The 23,275-nt window shown below is 57.8% G+C and overlaps 1 long non-coding RNA gene across 1 annotated transcript; it reads right to left on the reverse strand.

Moving 5' to 3' along the window:
• Window positions 1-9,847: 9,847 nt before the first annotated feature.
• On the reverse strand, window positions 9,848-11,136 carry LOC141574337 (uncharacterized). The gene is made up of 3 exons (XR_012501244.1): window positions 10,971-11,136; window positions 10,679-10,845; window positions 9,848-10,472 (listed from the first exon to the last, which is right to left on the reverse strand). It is a non-coding gene; the product is annotated as an uncharacterized LOC141574337 (long non-coding RNA).
• Window positions 11,137-23,275: the final 12,139 nt, after the last annotated feature.

Consider the following 23,275-nt stretch of genomic DNA (forward strand, 5'->3'; position numbering starts at 1 on the left):
ACATTTATGTGGCAATCTGGAAAAGGAGAAACTATAGATGGAAAATAGTTGAGTAGATGCCAGGAATTGGGAAAGGGGAGAGTAATTGGTTATGATGCGGACACACACAGGAATTCTGAGGGTATTGGAGCTGCTCTGTGTGGCACTGGGGGATGGGTCAGATAACAGACACTAATGGAAAGATGGGTGAAATCTGAATAAAGTCTGTGGCTTAGTTAGTAGTAATGTGCCAATGTTAATTCCTTAGTCTTGACAAACGCCCCACGGTTGTGGGAGGTGATGCACTGGGGGACACAGGATGGAAGGCATAAGGGAACTCTCTGTACTATCTCTGCAACTTTTCTGTACATCTAAAATTGTTCCAGGTTAAAAAGTTGGGGTTTTTTGCTAAGTCCATGAGGTTTGCTAGGCATTATTTTCGTTGTCCAATCTCTACATTAATCTAGTCCATTTGAGTTTTCAGTGAGTTTTCACGGGTCTTATCTTCCTTGGTCTCATCCACACATGGCAACAAGGCTTGGTGGTTTGAGGCAAAGAGTGAAATAAGGGCGGATGTAATTCTTCCCATTTACCCAGGAGGAACTGAGGTGCCCGGAGAACATGGGGGACTTTCCCAGCATCACAGAGGAGGCTGGTGTTGGCACTGCTAGTGCCTGGCGGTGCTCCCTCCACCCACCATAGGATGCTCACTGACCAGCCATCCTCACAATGCTGGGTTGGGCTTGGACGGCGTTTCCAAAGTGCCCATCACTCAATATTTCCAGGTGATTTCCTTCCTGTAAATCATGGAGGGCAGGGCTGCACTTCCAGCCTTTGTGGTTGGATGGGTCATGTGACTAGTTCTGACCAATGAGTTTTGAGCTGAAGTGACGAGTGTCATTCCAAGCCAGTACATCTAATTAGAGGTGCTAGACACCTCCCCCAGAGCCCCCACCTCCCTCTGGCCTGGGGACTGGCACCACAGCAGAGGCTGCTCCATCTGCTCAGGGCACTGCGCGACCACAGCAAGGAGGCCCCTGTCATGTCCTGCTCTGAGCACCTGGGGTGAGTGAGAGATGAGCTTTGTTTGTCTGAAGCCACTGAGATGTGGGAGTTCCTTCTTACTGCAGCACAGCCCAGCTTATCCTGACCAGCACAGTCAGAGCGGGATGTTCCTAGGTGTCCACTGCGAAAATGAGGAGGGGCGTTCTGTGTTTAACAGGTTTGGAAAAACTAGAGTGCACCGCCCCCTCTTCTCGTGCTAGCTGGACAGGAGGGCCAGCCTGGCCCGGCCCTCTGGGCGAGGTGGGAGATGGGAGTCATGTCAGCAGGTGGCGGCGACAATTACTGAGACCCTCTCCCCACCCCAGCTCCCTCCAGGAAGGGATAAGGGTGAGCACAGCATGAGACAAGGCGGGGACCCTACCCAGTGGTTCACTGTAGACACTGACATCAACCACGGTCAGTCCAGACATGACCGGAGCTTCCCCGAGCTAACTCGTCACCTAGGACACAAACCCCTCCCTGCAGGGGAGGCTCGCTGGACCCCAGGGGTGTCCCCCTAATTCCCATTCGTGCCATTGCCATGCACGTCTGTCAGTTAAATGTCAGAGCCATGAGATGGGGGTCCCACTGGCAGCCAGGGTTTGAGTTTCCTGAGCCCCCAACCCCACCTATGGGGACCCCAGGACTCGGCACCCCTCACCCCTGCAGCTCTGTCCTATTTCTCTTATCTGTACCGTTTCTTCTGAATTTATAACTTGTAACCATCTCATCCTCCTTCTCCTGACTCATCTCGCAACTTCCCATCCCAGACGCTCCTCTGACAAACATTGTCGGTGCCACACGTGGGCTTCAAAGTTTTCTTGACACTGGGCTTCTAGAACCTTGTGCGCTGGGCGACACGTGACCCGCCGGCAGGGAGAGGAGGATAAAGCCTGCCATTTGCTCCGACCTATCTGACCGCAAACGAGCTTTTCCCGCCAGGCCTTTCACGGGATTTGAAGGTTTGGGGGGGAACGGGGGCGTCCTCGCAGAGCTCTCCAGCACGCCTCCAGGTGGGTCCTGTTATCAGTCCCATTTTGCACATAAGAAAGTCGAGAGCTGGAGAAGTTAAAAGACTTTGTTTAAGGCCACAAGTGCAGAAACAAGAACTGGATTCCAACCCAGGTGGCGGGGCTCCACAGCCCAGCCGGGGCCGAGCCCACCTGCCCTTTGGGCCGGGGAGCTGTGGCCCACCCAGGCCCTCACCCGCCCTCAACTGCCCAGTGCTCTCGGAAGCACCCCACACGAGGTTCACCAGGGCTACCGAAGCCCCAGCTCCCTGGAGCCTGGAGCACGGCCTCTGGCCTGGCAGAGCTACTGCTCCCACGGCTTACCGGGGGTTCTGGTGCGTGGGGTGCTGGACCCTCTGTAGGAGCTGACCTGACATCAAATTTAGTGGAAGCCTTTTTGGGAAAAGGAGTCAGAGCCGGGTCCTCCAGTGGAAAAGCCAGAGGTCCCACTCCCGCAGCACCCCTGGGCTCCGGTCTCCTGGGCCTGGAGAAAGGCCGAGGGATGGGGGCAGGCACCCAGGCTGCTGCCAGATTGTGCTCGTCCACCCACCAGCAGCCTGGCCCTCGTGTTTGGTCCAAGGTTTCAGAGCTTTCCTGTGCTCCAGGCAGCCTCTCGTGTCCTGGGAAGGTGGGCCACCTGAGGCCGTGCCTTATCTGGGACCCAGCACTGTTCCTGGGCCTTGAGCGCCCCAGGGTGTCCCCTCCACCCAAACCTCAAAGAACCCTCAACAGCTCCTTTCTCACAGGCCTGCCCGGGCAGGGGTCAGGGGGTCCTGGAATTAAACACACATCCCTCTGGGTCAAAATGACTCCATCAGATTGATTCTAGATGCACAGCATCACGTGCAGGAGATGAGAGAGGGAGGGGGAACTGAGGTCCTGGCGGTGATGGAATTCTCCAGAGAAAAGTTGGAAGTGAGTCAATAGTTAACCAGTTTCCTTAACTGTAAAACGGGGCTACGTAGTCCCCACCTCGGAGGGCAGCTGTGAGGACAGACGCAGCTCTTGGGAGGAAGCAGGGCGGGGCCCCCTGCGCTGCTCACTGTGGCGCCTGTCGCCACTCTAATAGTGACTCGTCACACAGCACGACATAGCGACCGCCTCGCGCCCACCTCGCGCACGCGCCATCCCCTCCCTCCCCAGCCCCTCCCCTTCCACTGTGGCACAGCGCTGCCACGCTGGGGAGGAGGGATTCAGGAGAAATCCGCGCCTCCCCACCTCGGACGTCTGTCTGCATCGTGGGGAGGCGAGGAGGACACCTGGGGTGAACTGAGTCTGCTCCCCCAGACGAGAGCTCTGTGCACTTGCCGCCTGACCTCGGGCTCCAGGGGCCCCAGGCTCAGTTGCCTCCTCTCGCGATGGATGATGAGGGTTGTTGTGAGAATCAGGAGTGTGGATAAGGCGTGCTGGGCCCATGCAGTGGGCTGACGGCCCCTGAAAATTCTACGTCCATGTCCCAACCCCCGGGACCTGTGGGTCTTTTGAAAAAAGGGTCTTAGCAGAGGTGTTTAAGGTAAAGATCTTGAGGTGAGGCCATCCTGGAATATCTGGGGGGAGCCTAGGTCCAATGACAGTTGTCCTAATAAGAGAAGATCAGAGGGAGATTTGCAACACAGACACGGGGAGAGGCCACGTGAGGACCAAGGCGGAGGCTGCAGTGATGCAACCACAAGCCAAGGACGCCTGGAGCCACAGGAGCTGGAAGAGGCAGGAAAGACCCTCCCCGGAGCCTCCTGAGGGAGCCGGCCCCTTGGTTTCGTACCTCTTCCTTCCAGCACTGGGAGAGAGCTCACTTCCGCATCGTCAGCGCCCGCCGGCCGGGCCCCTGGTTTGGTTGCAGCGCGTGCTTCACACTCGGTCAGCAGCAGCAGTTCTTGCATCAGCAGGTGCGTCTCCGGTCCCGGCGCGCCCCCGGCGGTGGGCACCGCCATCATCGCCTTTAACCACATGGTCCCAGGTATTACTCTCCTCATCCTCGGGCCTTCTTGGTGAACACCCTCACGGCCATATCTAAAACACAACAAGCCTGCACCCCACGCTGGCGCAGTGGGGAGGGAACCCAGAGCCCAAACATTGTAGTTCCCTCTGTCTGGGTGCCTCCTTCGCCTCGATCCTGAGGCCTCTGCACACTGCAGGCTCCCCCAGCCTGGAATCTGCGATGGGCCGGCAGCTCCCAACAGCAGGGCCCGGGAGGCATGTGCCCTGGTTACACCCGGCCTCGTGGTCAGAAGATGCCTCAGATCTCGGGTAAGCCCGGGCCCCCCAGGTCCACAGAGAATTCTGGGGTTTCCTGCTTCAGAGTTATGATCGCAAGCTGCCCCTCTGGACTAGGGAGCTCAGGAAACCCACGACCTCCAAGATCACAGGGCCTTGGGATCCTCGTCAGCAAGGAGAAGGCCAGAGCAGTGCCTGGGCGCCGGCCACCTGCCACACGGGGGCCTGCAGGCACTCACACCCTCTGAAGTGAACCAGAGCCAGGCTGCTGGGGCCAGTGTTGCTGCCTCCCAGGCCTCAGTCTCCTTGTCTGTAAAATGGGCTTATTAGGAGCACTTCACCTGCAAAGTGCCTACACACTGGATATTATTATATCATCTGCATTGATTGTGGAGGTGGGTGAGCACAATCTGCTCACATTAGGGACACCCTGATTCCAAGCAAAGAGTCCACTGGCTTTTTCCTCCAGAGAAAAACCAAGTCAGCCTCCTGGACATGGGCCCTGTGATCCCAGGGAGGTGACTTTAGCGGGGGCTGGCCCAGGAGTGTCTGAGTCCTCCATGAGGACTCTGCGGCCGCCCTCCACCGAGCCCAGTGGTGACTTAATGCATCCCACATGGAGCCCTGGCGGGCACTGACCTTTGCCCATTAACCCCGAGCCCTGGTGGCCCTGGCGGAGAACTACCGTCTGTCCCCGATAACCTCCCCGACATAACTCACCCGGCCTCGCACAGGCTGCAGAGATGGGCTGATAACGCCGCCCGTTCTGGGGTCAAGTTAGCAGGGCACGGCTGACCGCCCCCACTGCCTGTGAAAACCGGAGAGCCCCACATCGCCGGACCCCTTGGAACAGATACCAGCAAACTTTAAAAGGCCTTCTCTCTGGAAACCTAGAGGAAACAACAGGAGGCGGGCAGGGGTCGGCCGGAGACTCCATCCCGGCGTGCGCGGGCACACGGGCCCGGAGGGGCTTCTTGCCCAGCTGAGAGAAGGTCCTTGATGTTTGGCTGAGGAGGGACACCAAGGCGCTGGCCGTGCTTGCTTTTTTCAAATACATGTTGTAAAAATGGGCCCCGGGCTTGCGGAGAGAGCCTCAGGGCGTGAGGCCTCAGCCGGCTTCTCTGGGAAGCAGTGCAGGGAGATGGGGGCTTCAGGACCTCACCCAAGAGGTGGCCTGTGAGCACAGACTTGCTTCCGAGGTGGGCAGCAGACCCTCCCCTGAGGGCTCTGGGGTCAGCCAGGCCCAGGCCCAGGTCCAGGCCTGGTTCCCCCACTCCCACCCGAGTCACCTTGGGAAAGTCACATGGCCTCTCTTGGCCTCAGTCTTCCCATCTGTGAAGTAGGGTAATGGGTGAGGACTGGGGAGACAGCATCCCCAGAAGCTCCTAGCCCAGAAGCTAGCAGTAGTAACAGTTCAGTCAACGGCATCCCCCACTCCTCCCTGCCGCGGTCTTGAGTCCCCCCACGTCCCCTCACTAGTGAGGCAGGAGAGTCAGATGGGACACTTCAAGCGCAGCCAGTCCCGGGGCCTGGATCCCTGCAGATGCGTCATGGGCCCCCTCACGCCACAGGAGCAAGGCCTCCCCCGAGCCCTGCCAGACAGCCCTATCTGGGCCCGACTCTTCACCTGTGAACACGGGCCACCCCAGTCCCCCTGGTCTCCCCGCTATGAGACCACCTCATGTGTGCCCCCTCCGCCTTTTCTGGGGAAACTCAGATCCGGGGAGAAAAGATCGTGGCCACCGGGCATGACTCAAAGCCCCGGAGTGCTGGTGGACGTGGAGGGGCGCCTGCCAGTGGGAGTCCCGGTGTCCTCACCACCACCCCGTGCCGGCCACCAGGACCAGTGCAAGCACAGGCAAGGTGTCGTCTGAGACAGTGCGCCCTGCGCCGCCCTGGGCCCCTCGGGCGGATAGCGCTCACCCCCACTGGGCCGTCGAGAAGCAGAGTCATGTCTTGGATACCTGGGTGTGGGAGGCATGTAAAAAATACCTGAAAATGTGGGCATGGCTTTGGAACAGGGTGTTGGGGAGAGGCTGGGGAGAACAGGACGGGAAGAGCCAAGACAGCTTTGAGCCGACCGTGGATGGAAGCACAATGTTGAGGGGCTGTGGGTGAGGACACAGGAGGAAGCCAGGGCAGGGGACACCTGGATGCGAAAGCAGCTTGCCCCGCATCTGCTACCCTCTGGGCCCAGAACGCACAAGCTGGAGGAAGGAAGGAGGCATGTGATGGTAGGAGTCCAGACAGAGGGCTGGGGCCACATTCCAGGAACCCGCTTGGCCTATCTGTTTTAGCACCTTAGAGACCCGCTTCTCAGAGTGGGGTTCCCGGGCCAGCAGCTGCAGCGTCCCCAGGAAGGGGCTGGAAATGCAGCTTCTTGGGCCCCAGCCCAGACCCCGAGTCAGAGACTCTGAGCGTGGGGCCAGCGATCTGTGTGCCAGCAGCCCTCCCGGGGGGCGGCCCAGTGAGCTGCTGAGAAGCTGAGCTGCTGAGACTGGAACCACGGGGAGCGGAGGGGCCAGTCCCGCGTATCTGCTAGTGTCCTTGTGACGTGTCAGGCTCTCTGTCTTTGTAGAGATCTCTAGCGTGTTTAGCAACAGCAAAATATATATATATATATATTTCACCATACATAAATACACATATAAAATATAAATATATACATAGGAATATACGTATTTACAAATCCACTACTCATAAGATTTCTTGATAGAAATGTTCTCTTTTATAGCAGTTTCACTTGTAAGTGGGTCTTTTCAAAGGTACCGAACAGCAGTGTCATTTTTCAGAAGCTCTGTGCTCAGTTACCTTTGATTTTGAGAATGCTCTCTTGAAGTAAAAGCGTCCCTACAGAAAAGCACGTTGACCATGAATGCGTGGACGGGTCAGTCCTCATAAAGCGAGCACATCGTGCACCTGGCCCCAGGCCAGGAAACAGACTGTGACTCGTGGTCCCCTGAAGCCCCCCACGGCCCCTCCCGGTGCCCAGCGGGAGCCAGGATCCTGACTAACAGCCTCTTTTTTGCGGCCCGCCGCACCGTGTCTCGTGCAAACAAGAACAGTGTAAGGAAGTGTATTCGCGTTCTGATTTTCCCACATGGCTTTTTAGAGGCTGCAACATCTAGTTTGAAGTTATTGCAAAGGAAGATGTCAGCCCCCACTTTGCTGGGCACCCCTCTGTCGCTGTAACCAAGGGCCCTTCCCTGGGCCATGCCCAGAGGCCCCTGTCCTGATGGAGGAGGGCGTGGGTCGAGGTTCAAATCCCAGCTCCACCACTTGGCGGCTGGGGGCCTTGGCACGTCACAAGTTCTCTGAACCTCAGTTTCCTCACCTGCAGAATGGGCGTCACAGTAGGACCTCCCTCCCAGGCAGCTGTGAAGGCTACAGGTGAGCGGGTGTGGAAGAGCCAGCAGCCGGCCCTGGGAGCCGGGGCATCTGCCTGCAGGGCACAACTACCCTTGCGGGGCTAGAGGGAAGAATGGTGCGTAAAGCGCCTGGCACGTAGTGAGTGAGTCTTGCCGCCACAATTTGCTGTGTTTCTTTTATTACTGTTGTCATCATCTACCTGGCTGAGGAGGGACACCTCCTTGAGGCAGGTGGAGGTCGCCCACAGGGCAGCCAGGGAGGTCCAGCCCCTGGCCACCCTCCTCCACCTGGGAGATAAAGTCCATCACGGGCCATCTGGGCCGAGACATGTCAGCTGTAACCTCTACGAGAGCACATGTGTCATCAGCCAGAGGCCGGCCCCCAGGCTGCAGATAACCCAGAGACCCCTCATGGATGGTGATCGCCCACAGAGGGGCCTGGAGAGCCAGCAAGGTGCCCCCCTTCCCATCTCCCCCTTCAGCCGACCACCACCAGGCTCCAGGAGATGCTCGGACACTTGCTTGGTGAGTGAGCTGGGGGGATGCTGGGTCCCCTTGGCCACTTGGCACCTTATAAATCACCACTGCCCTGATAACCCCCGCCTTCCTCGCTCTAGGACAGCGGCCCCGGGAATTCCACCTGTCTTTTGAGGTCAGCTGAGTGTGTGGTCCAGCAACCCAATACCCAGCTATTTGCTCTCAGAAACTCTTTAACTGGGAAGCAAGGATGTGTGCTTGCTGCTGCCCACCTCAAGTGAGTTAAGGGGCAAAAAGCCATTCGGACGCAACGGAAGTCTTACAGCAGTGATGATTGTGGTGGTGGTGGTGGTCTTGCCCGTTGTCTGCTGGAGGCCAACAGCAATTCGTTTAAAAAAACGAAATTGGCATGTTTAATTACGTCCCTCATCCAAGTCCACAAAGGAACTGGAAGCCGTGCCCCAGGAGCAGTGTTGTTGCCACAGATGAGCACCGTTGCCATTTTGGGCAAAAAAGCCTCACCAAGAGCTGGAGGTGGCCAGGAGGGTGCCGGACATGCCGAGGCCCAAGCCGGGGGCAGCCGCTGCTGGTGTGACTGATGGACCGGCTCACAGCCCCGGGCCAGATAAGCACCTCCCCTGTCCAGGCCATTTTTCCTCTGCTATCTCTTGTTGAGGCCGTGCTAACGCCCCGTCAACCCTCCAAATGATGGATGGCCTGGGGGAGGCCCCGTCCACCCCTCGCACCGACCCTTGGACAGGCTTTCCAGGGCCCGCCTGCTGATCTTCAAGACTGGTTCTCTTTTGGGGGGAAAAGTGATACAGATCAGGGCTGTATCACCCTTCTGACGTCTGTGCACACACTCGCCCACACACACCACGGCGTCAGGTCAGCCAACCTTAAAGGCTTGGAATCCAGTAAGCTCAGCTCCCAGAAACTTGCCTGAGCTCACAAGGCCAGATGCTCAGCTCCTTACTCACCCTCTGTGAGTCTTTACGGGGGTCACACTCAAGTTCCTGAGGGGCCAGGGTGCCAACAGAGCAATTTTGGACGAGGATGCAAACTGACCGCCACCTCCCAGGAGAGGCCCACCCCGACCATCTTCATCTGTCCAAGGGCTGCATGACTCGGACCCCACTATTTCCTGGGAAGAGCTAGCCAGCGGGTCCTGCGCCCCTAGATCCTCACAGGTGGTCGGAAACAGAGGAGATTACGAAGCCTAGCCCAAACACCCCACCTTTGAGCCACAAGCTTCCTGTCACGCAGAACAGAATGAGCTGCGTGGGCTCCAGTCACCACCTGAAGGTGGAGGTGTCACGTGGCCACGCAGGGTAAACAGCGGGCCCCCGTCTGTCCCGACCTCCCCTCGTCTCATCCATCCCGGCTCAAACCCCACCCCTCACCCTGGCCGGCTCCGGGAAATGACAAACACCGGATAGAACCGACGGGACCCCGGAGGCCGGATGCCCACCGTCCAGGACTGTTTATGCTCGAGGCCGTCCGTCTTGGAAGACAAATGTGAGAACGCCTTTTCAGAACATGGTGGCCAAGCGCGGCCCGTCCGGGTGCCAGGGGAGCCACACAATAGGGGCAAGTGCGTAGCGGAAGGATAGGGCTGGGCACGGCCGCCGCGGGGACAGGGTCGCGGGCTGGGCCCTTCCCTCCCCTTTCTGTCCAGATGCTGCAAGAGGCACCTCGGTTCTGTTCCCCAGCCTGGCACCCAGTGCTTGACCTGCCTCAGCCCAGCAAGCCGTGTGAGCCAAATCCAGCTCCCGCTGACTGACCATAGAAACACGGAGATTTGGGTGACGGACGTTCAAGATGGACACACAGGTTCCTTGTGAGGGTTGTTGGAACAAGTCCTTTTGCGAAGCAGGCTTTTTATTTTATTTCAGCTCAGGTGCTACTGTTTATCCGGAGGAAGGCGAGTTCTCTAAAAAGAAAGGTATCTCTGAACTCTGTGGCCGGGTCAGCTGCTCAGACGGTGCTCCTCACAGAAGCTTCAGCCTTTCAGCAAAGAGGGATCATGAGGCACGCAGCTCCCAGACTCTCCACGAGAACTCAGCTCCTTGCTGGTGTCGCTCTTACCCGTCTCACATCTTCACGAGAACCAAATTTCTTGAGATATCCACCCAGAAAAAAAACCCCAATTAATCATTGCTTACTAAGCCCCTCCACGTACAGAGTCCTGTGGGGAGGACTCCCCAGTCCCCACAGCAAGAGCTGCTCCTAGGAACCGGGAAAACTCACCCTGGGCTTCCAGAGGAGTAGCTTTGTGGGCTCTCCAGACACTGTGCTTTGAGTAAGGGGTCTGCGTTTTCAGTGGCTGTGTGACTGGAGCCAAATGATTGTAAGCCCCTTTCTGCCTGGGTTTTCTCATCTGCAAAACGGAGATGATCATGGTGCTGACCCCCCTTGAAGGGGCAGTTATGAAAATTAAGTGCGAAAGTGCACATTAAACTCATAGCCCTGCTCTTGGCCTCATAAACCTGCACCGAAGAGCTGAGAGGCTGAGCCGTGTCTAACAGGCCCCAGCTGACAAGCCCACTTCTCCCGCTGGTAGAGGCCCGCGGCAGGCAAGGTTACCTCCATCCTGCTGGCCCCCCGTCTCGCATGTCCTTGTCCGGCGGGTCCAGAGTGGCTCGCCACCCGTCCACAGTGCAGTCCAAGCAGAGGGACACAGGGATGCGGGCAGATCCAGAATCACATCTTCACCACCCACAGCCAGCACCTGTTCACATGCCCACGCCTGGCTGCAAGGGGGTCCGGGAAGTGGGGTCTTTATTTGGGGCCATGACTTCCCTGGCTTAAAACGGGGGGTATTATTATATAGAGGAAGGGAAGATGGATATTGGGGGCCAACAGGCAGTCTACTTACTCTCTGAGTGAAGTAAGGTTATCTCCATTTTGCAGATGATGACCCTGAGGCTCAGAGAGGTGAAGTAAATTGCTCCAAAACACACAGCTTCTTAAACCCTCCAGCCTTACCCACCGGGCCACACTGCCCCCTCAGCAGTGGCCAGAAGGGGGTGTGATCTCTCCACACTAACTCTTGGACTCTCACTGAACAGTGTGGTCATTTGGGGCCAGGGTGGGCCTCGGGCCGTATGTCATCTGGGCCTCCCAGGAAGAGACCACAACTGCCAAGGCAGGCAGGGCGGGCGTCCTCAGGAATGCGGCCTCTCCAAGGTGGGAGGCGCCCAAGGAGGCGCTTTCCACTCGGGCCATTTTTTTTTTCAGCGTCTCAAGGGATTAAGATAGAGAGGGAGCGAGCCTCTCCCCAAGAGCTGAGGCTGCGGCCCGCAGGCTCTCCTCCCCCGCCTCGCTCGGCAGTGTCCAGTGGGGCAGGGTGGCCGGGCGGGGACAGGCTCTCCACCCCAACTTCCCTAATCAGCTGACATGGGCTGGGGGCTCGTCACGCACTGGGCAGGGCGCCAGCGCTCCGCGTGCTCCATTAACCCACGAGGACTGGCAACAGCCCCGAGAGGCAGGTCCCGCCACCATCCCCTTCCCCGAGGGACAAAATGAGGGCCCAAGTGACTGAGGCGGCCCGGAGGGGGGACCCGGGCCGCTGGGCACCGGTACACCAGCCTTGTCCCACAGGGAGCTGCTGTCTCCTTCAGTGAAGTTCAGGCGAAATGCAGCTCAAGGGACCCTCCTCTCACACACGATCCTGGAGCCACCCCTCCGACAGCTCTTGAAACCCAAGAGATTTGGGTTCAAGAAGAACACTGTCGCCACGCTGGATGTTGGGCCGGGACTGCCCTCAGGCTGGGCTTCCTCCCCTGAGACACATCCCCAGCGGCCCTCGGCCTGCCCTGCGGGGTGTGTGTGGGGGAGGGGGCGGCCAGGCCGGGGTGGGGGGCTGGGGGGAGGGGCGGCCTGCCCTGCGGGGGGGGGTGGGGGAGGGGGCAACCAGGCTGGGGCCGGGGGGGGTTGGGGGGGGAGGGTGGGCTCTTTGTCACGGCGGCGGCGGGCGATGCTGTCTTTATTGGTCTTCTTTACCTTTCAAATGAGATCAAAATTTAAAATAATTAAATTCGTGAAAGAAAGAGACGGAGATGAATCTACAGATCACGGGTGACTCAGACGAGGTCGTCGCCCGTTGAAAAAGAAACTGCGACGTCCCCCTTGTCCACACACCTTTTTGCACCTGGTGATCGCAGAACCCTGTCAATGCTTGGCCAGCATAAAAGAAATACAGTTAAAGTTTTAAAACTTCTTACATATTAAAGCATGGTCCTTGCCCCTAGAGAAGCTGGTCTGGACACAAATAACCCCAGCCCAGTGAGAGGAGATGGGAGGGTGACCCGAGACTGGCCCTCAAGCCGTGATGGCCCTTGTGGGAGGCCACAGACCAGGCCTGTTCCCCACACTATCTCCTCAAAACAAAACAGTGTGTGTTGCGGGACCCTCCTGTCCGCCTTGAGGAGACTGGACCCCAGGGGAGCCAGCTATATAATACCCCCTGTTCTCGGGGGCACTGAGGCGCCAGACCGAGTGCCTGAGTTGCCAGACGACACTTACCTCCCGGGGCCCTCACGGGCCGTCCCGGGGGAGAGGGGGCTGACGTGCGTATCCACGCGCTCCCAGCTGTCCCGGGTTCATGCCAGCTCCCAGCAGCCTTCCTTCTGCCCTTTCTCGTCTCCCCTGGGGGTGGGCCTTCTCGAAAGCCTCAGGCTGACCCCCAGGAGCCTTGGAAGCCAAGGGGATGCGGGCAGGGCTGCCACTCATGAGCCGCCCCCCACCGCCCACATCTGCACCTGCACCTCTCACTTTTTCACTCCTTGCCCTTACCTACACACTTCTAAGTCTTAAGTCATGTCCTTGATAACAAGAAAAGAGCAACAAAAGTTATGTGAATTAAAAAAAAAAAAACAAGAACTGTTTGCCCCCAGTTTCTCCCCAGAAGAGGCGGCTGGTGGTGGGGCACCAGGACACAGCTTCCTTCCAACCAGGTCCTGCCTCCGGCCATATGCCCCCTCCTTGCCTCCTCTGGACACCTGTGGCCCATCAGGTGACACGTCATTATATAACTGAACAACCACTGGTGTCCATCAGCAGCCTGGGGCCACCACTGGCTGGCTGGCTGTGATGACCTGGCCCCAACTAGGCCCCTTTAGATAGAAATTCCTCACTTTTTGTTGGTTAGGACTGAACCGGGCCCCTACATGGGAGTTTGCCCTTTTCATTCTGAGACGTTTAAATTATTATTGAGCGTTGCCCAGGCAAGGAGACATCCAGGAGGAAGGGGCATCTGGGCCATCTGGGGACCTGGGGTCTCTGCACAGACGCGGTTTCCTACTGCTCCTCAGGGTGCTCCGGGGCGGGGAGCACTCGACAGCAGCGAGAATGAGGCCACACAGCAGGGTCTGGGAAGTCATCTGTGCACTTGCCCCCAGCACAGCGCCGGGTTATCCCCTGAGCAGAATAAATCTACAGCCGCTTCTGGAACTCCGTGTCTCAGGCAGAGGCTGAACCTGAAACCCTATAGGAACCAGCCCTGCTGTATGACCTTGGGCAAGTGACTTAAACTCTATCTGCTTTTGTTTCCTCCTCTGAAAAAATGGAGCCAATGATACTTGCTACTAATATGAATAAAATAACACCTTCCCTTGTAAATGAAATGAAATAATAGGGCAAGGATAACTAGGAGCTGCTGCTCTGTTTAGAGCAGAGAGCTTGGGCCTCAAGGATGATGATGGTTATTATTGTCATTGTCATTATGGGGCAGAGTGTGGTGTAGAAGGCTACAGGATTTGGCGACTGAGAAATCTGCGGGCTCTGCCACTTGCTGTGTGTCCTTAAGAGAATCATTTAACCTCTCTGAGCTCAGGTCCCCATTCATGAGATGGGTTCTTGTTGTGGCATATAAGATAATACAGCATTTTCAAAAGTGTACAGTTGGATTCTTGGGTGGAACAGAAGATTTTAGGTGATTGATGGGCAAATTTTTTATTTTAATGGTAAATGTATTTCTTTTCGTGTTTATTATGGAAAAATGCAGAATTAAGTATCAAACTTGTCATTTTTCAGGAATTATTATTAGGGCCGAGACTCATTTTACGTGCACTTAAATGTCTTCTACAGCGAATCTACTTGAAAAAAATACTAGCGAAAGGTACAGGGGAAACAAAACCACAACGGGCGTGGGGGAGGCGGTAGTTGGGTGAAGTCAGGCTGGTGCCGCGACTGCAGCCCCAGGGCGGCCGCGCCCCCGTCTCTCTGCTTCCCCGCCTGTGCCGGGGAACTGCTCCGCGCCGCAGGGGGAGGCCCAGGAGTGCCAAGAACCTTCCCCCAGTGAGTGATGGGCGCCTGAGGCCGAATGCGTCACTTCCCGCCCTGTCCCCGGCCCTAGGGCAGGACTCCGAGACCTCTGTGTGGTCCCCCAGAGGATCCCTGCTGGGGCCGAACCCCAGTTGCCCACACACTTGTTAACGACCTTTGTCGACATTCCTTGGCTGGCAGCCCCTCTTCCATCTTTAAAGTCAGCAGCATAACATCTTCAAGTCTCTCTCCCATCTTTCAAGGACTCTGCTTATTACACTGGGCCTACTCAGGTAATCTAAAATAATCTCCCTATTTTAAAATGTTTAGCCCAGTCACACCTGCGAAGTGCCCTTTGCTATGTCAGAGCACACACTCACTGGCTCCAGGGCTGGGGCGGTGGGGGGGGGAGGTCTTTGGGGTTAACCTGCCGACTGACAGCAGGCCCCCCCGGACAAGCTACCTACACTCCAAATCTTTATCTCGGTGTCTGCTTCCGGGAGACCCAGCCTACCTGCCGAGATGAAGCCCACCACCACTCGGCCTCAAGCGTCCCTCGCCCTGTTCTCTTGGGAGCCTGTGTGAGCCTCAGTGTGTGGAACTGGACCTCACGCTGCTGCAGCCCCCACTCTAGCCTACACGTGCCCCACCGGCCAGGGGTCCCAGAGCTCTTAAGTTTTAGCTGCAGGAATATCAAGTTTGGTCTCACAGTTGACCCTGACGGCCTGTTCACCTAAAAGAAAGAGCCTGGCAACACTGGCTGCTTTCCCCAAACTTCTCAGAGCCCCTCTGTCCCCAGTAGTGGGGACAGAACAGACCCCCTGCTCAGCTGAGGTGGGGAGGCGGCAGGAAGTGGGGTCCCTGTCCTAAGAGGGGAAGATTTTGCCCCAAGCTCCTGGACTTGGGAGTGGAGTCTGGTTGCCCTGGTTGCGAAACTCAGCTTTTCTTCTTCCCAGCTAAGTGAAACTTCATTTCCCCAAGCCTCCATTTTCCCATCTGTGAAATGGGATGATAATATTCACCCATCTCCAGGGATGATAAGCAAAATGCCTAGCCGCTCACACGGAACAGGCATCACACGTTCTGAGCAGGGCCAGGCATACACAACCAGCCTGGCGGACCCAGCGCTGAGAGCTGAGTGCCGCCTCGCCCGCCACATGGCCGACGGGAGCGTGTGAGGAGACCGCAGGTACAGCACTGTGTCCTCCAGCAGCGGTGGCCGTGATGAGCTGCCATTGTCCTACCAATGCCATCAGGTCGTATCACTGCGCTAAGGATGAGTCTCTCAGCCAGGTGCAAACTGGGCCTTTCGAAAAGCAAGTCCAGATCAGTGCGTGGCAGGCAGGCCTCGCTGGACGAGGCAGCAGAGGCCAGGCGACGCTCAAGGGAAAGGCGCAATCGGGACTGGCCACAGCTCCACCACGTCTGGACTCTATCTTGAAAATCAGGACAAGTCTTGCTTGAGGCTTGCCCCAGATTGCTCAACTGGAGCATCAGATCTTGGCATCAGTTGTCCAGACAGAGGGCCACGTGGAGATGAGTGCAAAGCCAGGCCCCAGAGAGGGCAGGAGGGCGCTGGTGCTGCCCCTCTGCCCTGGGGAGGGAGACAGAGGACCCGGGAGGGCAGCTGGCCGGGCTCCGAAGCTCAGGAAGACTCGGGGACCTGGAGCCCGGAGAGGCCTACATCTGCAGATTCTGTCCGAGCTGAAGCCAGAGCCCAGCTGTCCTGTTACCTATTAGGGGACGTGAACCCTGCGGAGGCCCAGGCTGGCTTTGGAAACCAAATGTGGGTGATTCCAACGCCCTGAGTCATGCCTGGGAAAGAGCGCTGGTGGGCCGCGTTGCACGGGCGGATTCCCGCTTCCCGTTTTGTTCCCCTGCACTCGCATCCTGTCCTGGGCCTGTGGGACAGTGGGGTGGAATTTGGAAAGAGGACATGTCCTCACCTCAGGGACCCTGGAGGAGAACTTGAACGGAGGAAAACAATGGATGGGATACAGTGCCACCCCTGTTGGGACCTTCCCTCCAGGCAGCTCGGGGAGGAGGGGCAGGAGGTCAGAGCCAGCCCGACAGCTCTGTTCCTAGGCAACTCAGGGAATGGAACCACGGAACCACACAGCCACCAGACAAAGAAGTGCCATCATTTGTGCGCAGACCCTTTACATACATTGTCACATATATGATCTCATTCAGTCTTCACAGTAGCCCCTACAAAGTAGGTACTATGTGCATCCATCCCATTTTATAGATGAGGATGCCGAGGCCCAGAGGAGTTAAGTAACTTGCCCACGGACACACAATAAGAGAGTGGTGGAGCCTGAGCTTGCCATCTGGTCCATGAGGTGCTAAAACCTCTTCAACACGCAGAGAGAATAGAGCTGTCGACTCACAGTGTGTCTTCTAGACATATATCCCGTGGAGCCCGGTGGACGGCATTAACCGGACAGTACAAAGGATGCGGTCATCTGAAGGAGAAGCCACTTGCGCGAAAGCAAGGGTCTTCTTGAGCAAGTGAGATCCTGATACCAGGCGACCCTGACACCAGGACCAAGCCCTCTGACCACCTAGCCCCCAGCTGAAAGTCTGGGCTTCAGCTCCCGGTCTTAGTGAATGCCAGGGAGCGCCTGCCCCGGGACCATCCCTTTCAGGGCTCTGAACCGCCAGCTGCCGAGGCCGGCATCTCCACGCGCGGAAGCTGCACAGTGTGTCTCCTCTAAGCACACGTCCATCCAGAACCTGTGAATGGGATGGTACTTGGAAATTGGGTCTTCGCTGATTTGATTTTAGTTAAAATGAGGTTACACTGGGTCAGACTAGGGGCTAAACTCACTGACAGCTGTCCTGACAGGAAGGCCACACGAAGACACCAGGGGAGGGAGGCTAGGGGGAGGCAGCGCCTCCAGGGACACTAGGATGGCCGGCACCACCCACCGCAAGGCGCGGGGTTGCGCAAGGCCATCAGAGAGAGCGGCCCTGAGACACACAGGTTGCAGACTTCTGGCCTCCGAAACCAGGAGAGGAGAGATGTCTGCTGTTTTAAGCCACCCAGTTTGTGACAGCACTGCTAGACACCTGGAAGCAGCTGTTCTACCTGAGCACAAGGTGAACTGGTATCAACATATCAACACCCCTCAGGAGCGGCCCTCAGCCGACCAAGAGCTGCCCGGCCCCTCACCCCTTGGGGGGGACAACCCCCCTCCTAAAGGATGGGTGTGAGCAGCAGCACCGTCTTCACTGCGCGCCCCTGCTGGCGAGGACTAGTCACGTGATCACCTGGAGCAAAGACGTCTGGGAAATGCAGTCCGCGGCCAGGCAGCCACTCCTAAGGAGAGCGCTACATAAAGGGCAGCAGTTTGGGGAGGACAGCTAGCCGTGCTTACATAATAAGTATCCGTTTGATTCCTTAATTAACGAATTAGCAAATGAAGGAGCAAACAGACCACTTGGACAAGACGTTTCATAAATGGCGGTTGGATGTTGAGCTGACTCACAGACCCCAAACGGATCGCACTGGGATACAGGTCAGCAGAGAGTTCTCTGCTGACATCGGCCCCCCTCGGCCCTGCCTGCTTTCCTCCCTACATGGCGCCACCAGGTGCATCGCCCACTGGCAGGGCCTTAGAGGGGTCTAGAGGCCAGTCGTCAGCCTCTGCCTTTCCCACGCAGAGACACAGGCCCAGGGTGGCGTGGGGACAGGCCAGGGTCACAAGGCAAGCTTGTCAGTGAGGAGCCAGGTCCCTGGCCGCCTGACCCCAGGCCAGTGCCTGGGCCACTCAATAGCCACTGGACCCTCATTGTTCACTAATTACTGCAAGTCCAGGCCTGCGGAGCGTCTGTGTGGGGACGCTGTGTAAACATTTCCTCTTTGGCAGGGCAGGAAATGAAGGGATGACGAGGTCAAGTGACTTCACTGGGCTCCTGCCGCACTGCTCACCATCCAGGCCCCCACCCGAGTCTGCTGGCGGCCCTACCCCAGGCTCCAGAGTTGGGTCAGAGGGACAGCCAACAGGCCACGGGCCCCTCGTCTCCGCCTGCGCCTGGACCAGGGAGCCCTGGTGTTGAATCCTGCTCTGCACGTCCCTGCTGGGTGCTCTTGGGAAAGTTGCTCAACCTCTCTGAGCTTCCATTTCCTTGTCTGCCAGTTCCCTTTCTCCTTTGTGGAGTGTAAGGATTGAGCGACATCCCGTGGGCAAGGCATCTGGTGTAGGCCCTGGCAGATAGTGGGTTCTCACATTGTTTCCATAACGTTTATGCTGTTTTGGAAAGCTTAGTCACTGAATTGTACACTTTAAAATGGTTTTAATTGTGTATTATGTGAATTTCACCCCAATGAAAAAAGAGTATGTATTAGATTTTTCTCCATGTCCCCCCATCACATACACTTACACATATGTGCACACTCAGGACTCAACACAGCCACATGCTCTCACTTGCTGACACACTCACTCACACACTCTCATTTGTTATCGCATTGAAAACTCATAATACCCCTGCAAAGGGACACCCTGATCCCAGCCTGCAGATGGGTAAACTGAGGCTCAGACAAACCAGCTGATGGAGGTCACCCGTCCAGTTAGTGGCAGGGCCAAGAGTCACTTCAGCCTCAGTTCCACTCCAGAGCTGGAGATGAACACCGACTGCAGATCCATCCAGGTCCACGCCTGTGTCCCACACAGTCCACCAACATTTATGAAGTACTTCCAAAGCCTGCTTTATTCCAGGCACTGGGCTAGGAGCCCTCCCTTCCCCACTGACTTTTGTGCTCAGAGGAACTTCAAGGTGAATTGATCTGGCACCCCATTTAAAAGAAGACTAAACAGACCAGAGAGGTTAAGTGACTTGCCCAAGGTCACACAGCTAATTAGTACCAGACCAGACACACAGCCGAGGCTTCCTGTCCCCGCTCCCTCCCTGGCCAGTGCGGCCCCTGAACCAGCTGCAGACATCTCCTGGGGAACTCTGTTCCAAAGACAGAGCTCAGTGCCCATGACGCCAGCAGGCAGGCCGGTGGTGCTGGGCTGTAGCAGACGTGATGTACTTTGAAGAATCTTTAGATAACAGGTCCATTTAGGAGCAGGTCAAAGTCCAAGACCCACACCCAGATCTCGTTAGAGTCCTGGAAAAGAAAAGGGACTTTGAAACTTAGGAGGAAACAGTTTCCCAGTCGCCTGTGTGTCAGATCAAGTTATATCCCCGCCCCCTCATGTGCACTGTGGGATTTTTTAAAATAATATTTCCCATTAAACTTCAAAAATAAGTTAAAAGAGCAAAAAAGAAACGAGCCCTTCTGAGCACGGCAAGAATGCCACGCGGTCGGGAGTGGGCTGCCCTCTGCTGGACAGAAGGGGCACGGCCCCGTGACGCTCAGAGCCCTTCCAGCCCCCGCTTACCGCGGTCAGTAGCCGCGTTCCTCATACAGGGGTCTGCACCTCTCCGTGACTCCCGGCCGCTCAGAGCTCAGGACCGTGTCTGAAGCATGGCTTGTGCTGTTCACGCACTCACTCATTCATTCATTCACCCTGCCACACATCTTTTCTGAGCAGCTGCTGTCTGCTGACCACTGCCCCGAGACAGGACAGAGAAAGCCCTGCTGTACAAGGCAAACCCATTCCAGACGGGGCCCCAGACAACAGCAGCTTACACACTACAGACAAAGCAAATTAACCCAAAAGCCGAGGTGGCTCTAAGTGCTGTGAAAGATCACAGAGGCCGGTGAGGGGCGGTGGCTGTGAGGTGGAGAGGGAGGCCATGCGAATGCAGTGCGGGATGGAGTCGGGTGGGTGGGTGGGGAGCGGCGCTCCAGGCAGAGGGCACAGCCAGAGCAAAGGCTGGGCCAAAGGGCGGTGTTGCCTGGTCGTTTAGAGCAAGGGGTTCTTGGTGGCTGGGTTGTAGGAACGGGGGAGAAGATGGGGGGGCCAAGTGGACAGGGACTGTCCCTGCAGCCCCACGGACATTTGCATCAGGGCTGCCTCCAGCAAACACGCGAGAGAACCATACTCAGACAGATGAAGTGGAGGCCCCCTGCACTGAGGGACCCCGAGGCCTGGACCTCAGAGGAGGTCAGGGTGAGAGCAGAACTGCACTCATCACCTTGTGGGGAGGGTCACAGAGTCTCCAGGATGAGGGCAACCTGGGAACCACAGTCTGAAATGAGCCTCTCCCACCATCACAGGGTAGTGGGGGCAGCCACTCACATCTGGGGGAGCTAGCTAGGTTCTCAAGTTTCCCTGTCGTCTGGTTCCCAGCTGGTCGCCCATGCGGAGGTGGCCCTCATGGAAAGCTAGAGTGTCCAGAGGCTGCCGAGCAGGGGAGGGCAGGGGCAGGCTGGGATCACCATCCTGAGCAAAGGCCTCCGTGTCCAAGGCCACCGCTGCCCACACTCAGTTTCCTCTCAGGAAGAGGGCCCGCTTCCCTTCAGCTCGGTTCATGATGACGAATGGAGGCAGCTGACCCCTGGCCCCAGGGTCAGCGGGCACCATGTGCACCGACGGCTGGGCAGCATCGCAAGGGCTCAGGGTGGAGACCCGCAGGCCGGCACTCGGTCCCTGTGAGGGGCGGGGAGGAAGGCAGGGTTCCATCCCATGGCTGGGCACCCAGGGAGCTGCCTTCACCCAGCCCAGAGGAATGTGTGGCCCCAGCCGGAGGCATCGGCGCTGCCAGGGACCTGAGAGAAATGCAGTCTCAGGCCCACTCATCCCACTGAATCCAGCTGCGTCGAACACGCCCACCTCACTGGCCCTGATGCACCGGGTGGCTGAGACCAGCCATGTGCCCTTCCAGCTGCTCCCGGCTGCTGGCATCATCCCAGGTGATGGCTCAGTTTCTCTCCCCACCAAGGCCACTCCATGAAGGACATGAGGGCCAGCTCAGGGCTAGTGCGGGATGCCTGCCCCAGGATAGCTCTGGGCCAGCCCTCTGCCCACCCCGCCAAGGCCATGAAACTCAAGCACAGGGGTCCTCCACCGGCACTCCCACCCGCCCTGCACTCTGGCCTTCCGGCAGCTCCCGAAGTGCCCCGACCTGCCCTGACCCCGGGCGGCAGTGGGCCACAATTAGCTCACACCCATCAGCACTTTCCAGCAGGGCCCCCAGAGAGGAAAGCACTGCTCAAGCGCTGACATGCGAACGTGCCGGGAGGGGAGGCTGGCTGCGCTGGGGCTCTGGGGCTCCACCGCCCCGGGGTCCAGGGCAGCTCCCGGGACAGCTGGGCACGAGGGGGCCTGCCAGGTGGCAGTGGGGTTGTGGCCATGACACTCAGGGTGTTTGAGGGACAGGCTGAAATCACATGCCCAGGGCCAGCAGGTGAGCAGTTGGCTAGGGAGGAGCTTGAACAGAGAAGAGGGTGCAAGGGCCTAGGGGGAAATTCTCAGCTCCAGGCACCACGGGCAGAACAATTAAATGCTTGCTTGCTTGTTTTCTTCACTCTTGCAAGGTCAGGAATTGCTGTCTTTGGGGGATGGCAGAGATTGGTGTGAGAGCTGGGATTCAATTCAGGCGTACTTAGAAAATTCCAGAGCAGGGAGAGTGGAAATAGCTGGGATGGAGAGGTAGGCAGGGGCCACGGGAGGGCCTCTGTCTGCACATCTCCCTACGTGGTCAAGGCCAGCTGTGAGGGCCGGAGGGAATCAGGGTCTCCACCAAACCCATTCCTGGGCTGCAAGCTGGCCAGAAGCTGGGTCCTTGCCTGGAGTCACCATGTCGTGCACTTGGATGGGGTGTAACTCCACTAGAGCATGAGCCCCGTGAAAGCAGAGGCTGCCCCAGGGTTCACTGCTGGACCCCTCGCAAGTGGCCCAGTGCCTACACCCAGTAGGTGCTCCAGTGGTACGTGATGACTTGGCCAGAAGCGCGACAGGGGGCAGGGAACTTGGCAACGGCCCAGAGAACCAGGCCCCTAGGGGACTCTCACTAGGAATGTGCCGGCCACCCCGCCGCCGTTCCAAGGGCGGCCCCTCCCCCTCCTAGAACCTGCCTCTTCCCGTCCCCTCCCTTCCCACCCCCTTCTCTCTCTTCCCCCTGCCCCTGTCGCCCTCCCCTGCTGCTCCCCCTCCTCCCTTTCTGTCTGTCTGTCTCTCTTCCCTCTCCCCTCCTCTCCTCTCCCCCTCCTGGACAGGCTGAGGCAGCACATTTCCAGGACACCTGTCCCATGACATGTGGCCGAGGCCAGAGTGGTCTGCAGACTCCCGAGGAAGGGGAAACCGAGGGGCAGGCACATAAACACTGTTCACGGGATGGGAAGGGAGTCACAGGGCTGCAGCAGGAAGAAATGGGGGAGACTTGGGAATCACGTGCATCTCCGTGGATGGGGAGCCAAGGATCCGGGGAGAAAGTTGCCCAAATGCACCGGCAAGTTGGAGCCCTGGCTCCTGGCAGCTCCACATAAGTCACGCCAGCCCCATATCCCAGCCGCGGCGGGCAGCCTACACCTGGCAGCAGACGCTGCCGGTGCCCCACCCCTTCCGTGGCTCTGACGTGCACTTCCCCCAGCTTCGCTGTGCCTTGCTGCTTCGGGCATGCACCTGAGACTCTTCTGAGAACGGTCCCAGGGCTCCTGGGACCGCCAGGCCCAGCCCCCGGGGCAGCCCTCAGCCACGGCTTACTGTTTGGGACTCGGAAACCAGTGCTGCGTTGACTCACCTTCCAGAGCCCCCACTGGGCCCAGGCTGAGGCGGGGTCTCGGCTTCATGCTGGCCTGGTGTCTTCATTCCTTGTTTGCTTCACCCCTTCCTGGTTTCTCCGGGCGGTGGGGGGGTGGTCTGTCTCTAGGGAACCCAGTAGATGACCCTCAGTTGATTAACTTCCCAATGAGCCTGTTTAGAGAGCTTTTAAATCAATGCAGCTGCTTCCCAGGGAGAAATAATTCATATTTACATAAATTTGCATACAGTTCTGGATCCCCCAGAAGTCTACCCGCAC

Source organism: Camelus bactrianus, chromosome 21 (assembly GCF_048773025.1).
Source record: "Camelus bactrianus isolate YW-2024 breed Bactrian camel chromosome 21, ASM4877302v1, whole genome shotgun sequence".
NCBI classification, from domain to species: Eukaryota; Metazoa; Chordata; class Mammalia; order Artiodactyla; family Camelidae; genus Camelus; species Camelus bactrianus.